Below are 7,586 nucleotides of genomic sequence, written 5' to 3'. Positions count from 1 at the left end.
GTTTCTTCTGCGAACTGCTTGCTGGTCTGGCAACCTCTGATCGCTGACGTCAGAGGGGCATACCCGCCCCGCGTCGTCTGCTGCGCGCTGTTGAGATGCTTGCATGCACACCGTAGACGGCGGTCACTCGAAAAGTTTTCTTTCTTTTCAGCTTATCGCAATAAAATGCATTCTCAGTGTTTTCTTTTCGGAAGCCATCAGCTTAGTACGCGACCTGAATGATCCTTAAGAAAGCGGACTTGCTCGTGGCACCCCTTTCCTGATTGTTGAGGAAACAGAAATCGATGGACCCCTGCTTTATTATTTACGCTCATAAACGCGTTACTTTTATGTTATGGGTGTGGTTTCTTTTGAGCAGTCAAGTGCTCCCGTTTGTGAAAAGCGGCACGTGCCGTGCATGCCTTCGCCGATGTGCGACGGGAAAGCCGCGGCGTTTGGTAGCTGGCTACCAATTTATTGTCCGCTGTTCATCACCTCGATAATTAATCTCAAATTTTCACAAGGTGGCACTAAAGTAACCTTGAGGCACGAAAGGAGCAGAGAAAAGTGCCGAATGAGACGACTTCCCCGCTGCATGTGTGCATTTGTAAGTCGAACATACATCCCCTTCGGCTCGTAGAACCCTTTTGCAGGAACGAAGCCGCTTGTAAAACCCAACGCAACTCGAATGGTTTCACTGCCCGCACCGATAAATAATCCCCGCCGTCTAAATTAGTGCTTGAAAATAATTGTACATCATTTAGCGTTTACTGTGCGTGAGCATTGTGCCTAGGAATGCGACGATCACAACTGCAGCCCCGCGCTGGGGTTGTTAACATAGCTGTGCGCGAACAGTACTGCTCGTTTGCTTGGCATAAAACGCAAGGTGGGCTCTCCTTATCTTAAATATTACGTAGTATTGCTCACAAATTGTAGTTTTACTCATTTACACATTATGATAACACTGCAATAAGTGCCGCTGATGCTAAATCGCCTGCTTGGGAAACGCTTCGCGTAGGACCAGCGCTTCCCGCTAATTGTGTCTGCTTCCTCTTATGTGATCAGTATTTGATTTTAAAGCGGTTTAGCCAAAAATACGTTCGGACATTACTTGAATTAATGAAAACAACCAGATTTGTTGTCCACACTCGAAGCCGATGGCTGCTGCCGGCTGCCTTCAGCACATGCTGTGCAGACCGGGTCACATATCGACACTTCCCTCTTATTGTACTCGGGCCCTGCGATGTAGGCAGTCGTCGCTTTCGGGCACTGTGGCCAAAACTACGCTCGACAGCTATTTTCAGGCGCTAAAACTTGCAAATTCGCCCTCCGCAATCGCCGAAATCACCCACACGAATCCTTAGTACTCGCTAGGCCTCCTCACGAAAGGGGCTGGCGGTCTACCGTCGGCCGAAATTCAAGCATCTGGCAGGAGTTCCCCTCAGATTAGTAAGAAAGAGTAAAGGTATGAAATGCAGCCGCTCGTTTCGCTTGTTTCGATAAGGATAAGGTACACAAGCGCAGTTTTTCTGGCCGTCTATTCACCGGGCGTGAAGCTTTCGCTCGGCCGCACAAGCCCAGGCGACAGCGGCGAGCGACGAGCGGCACCGTCGTGCGGCGTTTTCTGCCCGTGTCGCTCAATTGCCTCGCCGATAGGTTCTAAGCGTAGGCACCGAATGAAAGCACATCTTCGGTGGTGCACGCACATCGCTATTGTCGCCGTGGTACAAAAAGTGGTACATCAGGCACAAAAAGTTTTAAAATTCTTAAGTTTATAGAATGTCATACCAACTAGTCCCCCACCACACTCTGCCAGTTCCCACTAAGTTCACTCTTTACACTACTGCGATACGGGGTCGTTGGTCGTGCTGGCGTCGTCGTCGGTCTAGCTTGACAGACCAGTGCGTCAGCGATGGCATTTGCATACCGACCAGCCAACCGACCGCCGTCCTATCGGCGTAGTATAACGGGACCCTATACCTATATCGAAGAATAGCTGCGTTACTATTATTAACACTTTGGCGGCCCCAGTCACTCATATATGGGGGACGACTGCTACTTCGATCGCCCGCGGAAGTACAGGAGACAAGAGACCTCGCTGTGCACATTGCAGCAGCGAGAGCAGACGACGTTGCTCTGTGTGTGCCCTGGTGACGTCACGAAAGCATTCAATATGGCGGTCGCTTCCCCGTTCTCAGTTTTGATCGCATTTTTTGGAATATAGAGCGCGTCCAGGGCAGCCATATTTTGGAAACTGAATCAAAAGTTCTTGTGTTAGTTACTGAAACACAAAACTGCAATATGAAGAACGACCATGCCATGGCCCCTTTAAAAAGAACCCACACCAACTAGCCAGAATGTCTACTCTTGATCAAGGGCACACGGGTTGCCTTGTCTAGAGAAGAGCCCGATCGCAATCCCCGGAAACAGTGAGTGCGATCAGAAATCGCGCATTTCTTCTCGCGCGCATACTTAGGCTACTCTGTTGTTTTTGTGCCAGGCGTGAGGCCGATTGTGCATTGCCCTTTCTTTCTTCCCCAGAAAGTGGGCGCAACTGAGCGAAAGGTGCGCAACCGCCAGAATAACGGCGACGCCAACAAGCCAACCGCTGCTCCCCGCGCCGCCGCTGCGGCTGATTAGTGAGGCGCGGACGGAGCTCGATTAGGGCAGCCCTATCCGGCCGTCGCTAATCCCATCTGGACGACCACGCTTCCGAGTGCACTTCCGTGTCCCCGCCGCATGAGGTCGCGGCCCACGGCGGGTCCCGCGTCCCTCCCGGAGCTCGAGCGCCAAACGCGCCCACGCTCGAAGCTGGCAGCGGCCGCGTTTCGTCGTCGTCTCTCGTCTCGTAGTCCTGCTGCGCACCCGCGCTGTCGAGCCACTGCTTTTTTTTTTCTATCGCTCTCGGCACTTCCTCTCGCTCGCTGTTTTTGTTTATTTTCTTTTCCATGCGGCAAGTACTGCGGGGCAAGCTTATCGCCGCCACGTCTCGGTCACCGGATGTCCCAGTTTCCGCTTGTCGCGAAATTGTCCGGCGTCTGTGTTTGTGCGGCCGCCGCCGATGGTGACGACGTCAGTTCCCAGTCGCAAATCCGGATCGGACGCGACTTGGCGCGCGTTGCACTCGAATCAGCGCCGCGAGCAGGGTCGTTTTCGCCAAGCCACCTTGGCACATCGGCCGCAAGGGCGAAGCCTTGTGATTATGTTCTCCATCGCGCCCCCAGTGGCCGCTGTGCCTCCTCAGAATTTTCCTTTGTCGACACAAACAGCTCTCCACCATCGAGGCATCGGAAGTCCGCGAGTTGGCTGGCTGGCATAGCGCGCTGGTGCTCGCAGATAATATAAGGGGGCTTCGTGAATTAATAAAAAAGATGTTGCCTCACCGGCAACACTCACGAATAAGATGCTTAAAGCTAATTGTAATAAGAAATGGTTCTGTCCGAGAGAGAGAGAGAGAGAGAGAGAGAGAGAGAGAGAGATTTATTTCCCGACTTGGTCCGGGTCGCCGTCTGAGCCCAGGCGTTGGCGATATGGGCAACGAACGGTGGCCACAGTATTGGGCGGAGGGCAACAGTAGGAGCGGCCCAGCTCTCCCAAGGACAGGGCACCCGGGCGGGTACGTATCTGCGTGGTAGGTAGCGTGGTATCTGCGTGGCGCGTGGGCAGGTCGAGTATATTGTCAGGGTAGGCGTCACATAGATGACAGCGTGAGCGGCCAGAGCGGTTGAGTATGTGGTGTTGCACAGGTAACATGGTAGAGAATTTGTGCTTGTCTGCTAAAAGTGGACGTGCGGACAGTAACATGTGCAGAAGAGGGAGCAAGGAAGCAATCGGAGTGTCGCAGTTCTTTCAGACTTTCTCTTTTGTGTTTTCGGTTCATAGTCAGCCCATTCATAGGTTTGTAGTCATCCTGTTGTAGACAGTAGCCACATGCAGTGGCTAGGCCGTCTGCGTGGCTTGGCTTGGCTGCGGGCGGCGCGCCCGCGTGAAGCCCCATCTCGATGGACACATCCTACGCGTACCGGCGGAGCGCTTACGCGCACGGGCGTACGCTGTATCCTGTCTACGCATGCGCAAAGCGCGACGCGTGAGCAGTGCGCATGTCAGATATCTGCGCCCGAGCGCGCGGGCTCGTGTACGCGTCGGAGGCGGGGTCCGGTTTACAACAATAGGAGAACCGCGGGGCTCTCGGGGACTCTCTTCTTCATGGCTTGAAGCTTTTTCAGGTTCCTGGAACTTTTCTTCGCGGTTTAAGTTGTCCTTTCAGCGCCCCCCAATTCCCCTTTCTTCGCGCTTGAAATTCCTTCGGTCGGCTCGAGAGGGGGAACGCGCCAGCACAGGGAGCGTGGAGGTTGATGCCTTTTTTCGACGCCCGTCGCGGCGCGGCGCTGGGCGCGTAGACGCTCCGCCGTACGCCTTGGATATGTGCATCAAGTTGGGGCTTGAGGCTCGCGATGGCTGGCGCGCGTCTCGTGCTCGTGCCGCTGATATAGAACTGTCCGGTTGGCGTCTCAACGCTCTCGTTTTCCTCAACCCAACATGGTGTCAGAAGTAACGGAATTCCCACAGTAAGCCAGAACCGGGGCTGCTTCCTCTCGCTCGGATACGCATCAACGGTGGCACACGTCACAGCAGCGTCTACGGCCTGGACTACGTGGCCAGTACATGCCGTCCTTCCTCATTCAACCGCCCTAAGCCTTCTGCTTCACGACTCCTGCCGACTGGCCGAAATGGAGGAAGCGGTTCGAGCGTTTCTACACGGCTTCCTGTCTCTGCGACAAATCAGGGTCACATCAGGTCGACACGCTCCTTTACTCGATGGGCAACCAGGCCGAGGACGTCTTCACAACCTTCAAACTCTCTGATGAGAACGCTCAGAACTTGGAAGTCGTCCTAAAGCAGTTCGACAGCTACTTCATACCGGGGCGCAACGTAATTTTTGAACGGGCACGCTTCAACACGAGGGTCCAAAACGACGGCGAATTCGTGGAAAACTTCGTAACTTCGCTTCACACGCTTTCCAACCATTGTGAGTACTGCACCCTCCGAGAGGAACTGGTTCGAGACAGACTGGTCGTCGGCATTCAAGACCAGAAATTGACAGCGAGACTGCAACTAGACGCAGATCTTACTCTACAGAAGGCGCTTGAGAGCATCAGGCAGGTCGAAAGCGTTCATCAGCAGCAAGTGGAGCTTCACCGCTAAACGCTCACCGTCAACAAAGTTGCATCAGGCAAACAGCAATTCAGGCACCCCACGAACGCTGCTCACGTCAACGACGACGGCCGACAGCACTTTGAATCAAGACCACATCCGCGTCCAGCTGACAGCGTTCCGTCATCGTGTCATTGGTGCGGGAAAGAACGACACCCGCATTCACTGTGCCCAGCACGGACGCAGGTATGCAGGGGCTGCCACAAAAAGGGCCACTACGCGTCTGTCTGCGTGCCACGCCGGGTTGAAATTGTTGAAGCATCAGAACCCGACAGCCAAGGGGGATTTCTCGGAACCGTCTCGTCCTTCGATACGTCGGCATGGGAGACAACCATCCTCGTGCAAGGCCAACCTCTCAAACCTTCGTCAGCGCCGTTGCAAAGAAGGTGAGCCCAAGTGACGAATTTCCTTCGTTGTTTCAAGGCCTCGGCAAGCTACTAAGAGAACACCACATTCGCCTGCGCGAAGGTGCGAAACCATTTGCTTTGAGCACCCCTCGCCGTATACCAATTCCGCTCTACACAAAAACAAGGCTTGAACTGCAGCGAATGGAAAATATTGGCGTCATTTCACCTGTTGATGAGCCAACTGAATGGTGTGCACCAATGGTGGTAGTCCAAAACCAAACAGTGATGTTATAATTTGCGTCGACTTCACCGAGCTCAACCGTCACGTCCTACGAGAGTGACATCCAATTCCCTCTGTTAAGCATACACTCGGGCTGCTCCATGGAGCCAAGGTGTTTTCGAAGCTGGATGCCAACTCAGAGTTCTGGCAGATACCACTCAGTGAAGGCAGCAAGAAGCTCACTACTTCCTTCACGCCATTCGGGATGTTTTCCTTCAACAGGCTTCCATTTGGCATCGCGACAACTCCCGAGTACCTCCAAAAGCAGATGTCAAATATTCTGGAATGTGTCAACAGAGTTGTGTGTCATATGGACGACATCCTTATCTGGGGCTAAGACGAAACAGAGCACAACGAGACACTGCGCACCGTTCTTCAACGACTAACTGAGGAAGGTGTCACACTAAACGAGAACAAGTACCTGTTTAACGTCGACCAGCTCACGTTCCTAGGTCACAAGCTTGACCGGCAAGGAATCAAACCGGACGACAAAAAGGTTGAGGCCATCTTAAAGATGAACAGCCCGACCAACAGAAGCGAGCTGCAAAGGGTGCTTGGGATGGCAACCTATCTTTCCCGCTTTGTCCCCAACCTCCATGATGTGCTTCAACCGCTCACTTGCTTGCTGTCAAAAAAGCAGGTATTTGTTTGGGACATTCCTCAGCAGCAAGCGTTTGACAAGTGGAAGCGACTACTTTCGTCTCGCCCAGTGCTAGGCGTGTACGACCCTGCAAAGGATACAGTAGTCAGGGCAGACGCTTCTTCCTATAGATTGGGGGCGGTGATTCGACAGAAGCAGGCCATTGGCAAGTTTTCAGTCATCGTTATGCCTCCCGGCTTCTATCTGACATAGAGAAACGCTATGCGCAAATAGAGAAAGAGGATCTTGCCTTGGTTTGGGCTTGCGGTAAGTTCAGCGACTATCTCGCGAGCAAGTTCTTCGCACTCGAGACCGACCACAAGCCGCTGGTACCAATCTTTATGTCAAAGAGTCTTAATCATCTTACATCTCGACTACAGAGGCTCAAAACGAGGATGATGCGGTACCAGTACAAGGTGGCGTATACGTCCCTGGGGAAGACCTCCTCGCCGCTGACACGCTTTCCAGAGCGCCGCTTCAACAGACCGGTGACACCGAGCTAGAGGTGACATCGAAGCTTCCGTCAACTGTGTGCGGACAACTCATCCCATTAAGCAGGACTGCGTTGAGTGGCTGAAAGAGTCCCAAAAATCAGATCGCGTGAGCTTGTATCTCCGAGAACTCTGCAAGAAAAACTGCATTCTAGACGAGATTTGCCCCTTGAGGTTAGGCCTTTCTATGAGCATCGTGGCCAACTCACCGTGGAGGACGATCTGCTACTCTACGCAGCCCGGGTGGTTGTCCCACTCACGTGCAGGAAAGAAATTCTGCGTCTTCTGCACGATGACCACTTCGGCATTACGAAGACGCAAGCTCGCGCAAAGAACACCGTTTGGTGGCCTACAGTGGCCAAAGACATCGCAACCACGATAAAACATTGTCCGGAATGTGTCAAGACGTCCAGCAATCGAAAAATGCCCCTTTGAAGCGCCGAGTTTCCTTCAAGATCATGGGAGAGAGTTGCAATGGACCTGTTCTTCTTCAACAGCCACTGGTGGTTAATCGTGACTGAATATTACTCCAGATATGCGGAACTGACTCGTCTAGAGAAGCTGTCATCTAGTACACTGATCAATCACTGCAAATCAATTTTCGCCCGGCACGGCATTTCAGAGGTGGTAGTCTC

The sequence above is a fragment of the Amblyomma americanum genome, chromosome 3, assembly GCF_052857255.1.
Source record: "Amblyomma americanum isolate KBUSLIRL-KWMA chromosome 3, ASM5285725v1, whole genome shotgun sequence".
Lineage (NCBI taxonomy): Eukaryota > Metazoa > Arthropoda > Arachnida > Ixodida > Ixodidae > Amblyomma > Amblyomma americanum.
The sequence above is the reverse complement of the archived record's forward strand: the minus strand, read 5'-3'. Positions refer to the sequence as shown.